The 1,075-nt window shown below is 32.7% G+C and overlaps 1 protein-coding gene across 1 annotated transcript in view; it reads right to left on the reverse strand.

Annotated features, from left to right (window-relative positions):
• The window catches only part of sspo (SCO-spondin), a 95,431-nt gene that overhangs the window by 39,648 nt on the left and 54,708 nt on the right, over positions 1-1,075 (reverse strand). The window lies entirely within an intron of this gene.

Consider the following 1,075-nt stretch of genomic DNA (forward strand, 5'->3'; position numbering starts at 1 on the left):
CGACACACACACACACACACACACACACACACACACACACACACAGAGTCTCACACACACATCAGAGAGTGTGCGACAGACACAAGAGCATCTCTAAACCTCTTACCGTCACACTCCACACTAATACAGTCCACCAGCTTTCCTGATTCACACGTGCTGCAGAAAGAAAATACATAATGAATAAATAACACTGTTTTATATTTATATGTTCATATCATATGCAATCTCATTAAATACATAATTAAAAATAATTACCAATAATCATTAGTATTATTAAAATATTATTAATAATATAAAATATATATTTTATTAATATTTTAATAATTATTATTATAGAAAATTATAAAATATATTGTATTTTTAAGGCTTTTTAATAAGGTATTCTATCTATTTATAAAAAAGTTACATTAACATATATGTTATGGCGTTATTTTAATGACAAATGTCGAGAGCGCATTATTGTAGCGCGAAAGCACATTAATATAATCCGTACGCGGATTTCCTTTGCTCTCGCACAAAACCGGACGCTCGCGCTCAGATACACGCTGCTCTCGCCCACAGAGTGTGCGTGCACTTAAAAAACGTGTCTCTCCTCGCACTCAAACTGTGCACTCGCAAATCTCTCTGTGCTCATGCGCTAGATATTAATTCTTTTCGCACCTGAATTAAACGTTGTCAAAAGCTATCATTATGCACTTTTAAAAAGACTAAAGGCCTTTTTTATTGTTGTATTTTTGTTTTAACATAAACTGGTTATTGCACTTTGTTTTACTACTTTTACTACTTTATGTTTGTATTTGCATTTTCTTTTCTGTGAATGCACATATGCATCTCTCTGTCAAATACTTTGTAAACACTTTTAAAAGGCGCTATATAAATAAAGCTTTAAGCAATCAGACCTCCACAACTGACTGATGAAAATACTACGTGAAATCTGGAACCTGGAATTCTTTTGACAATCAAAGATGGATCATGGATCTTTAATTTCTTTCCAGTTTAATAATATTTAGCAATGTTAATGAAATGTAGCCTATAGAAATGGCCAGGAATTGGGTGCTTGGATGATTTGTACATA

This window comes from Sinocyclocheilus anshuiensis, unplaced genomic scaffold (assembly GCF_001515605.1).
Source record: "Sinocyclocheilus anshuiensis isolate Anshui unplaced genomic scaffold, SAMN03320099.WGS_v1.1 scaffold415, whole genome shotgun sequence".
Lineage (NCBI taxonomy): Eukaryota > Metazoa > Chordata > Actinopteri > Cypriniformes > Cyprinidae > Sinocyclocheilus > Sinocyclocheilus anshuiensis.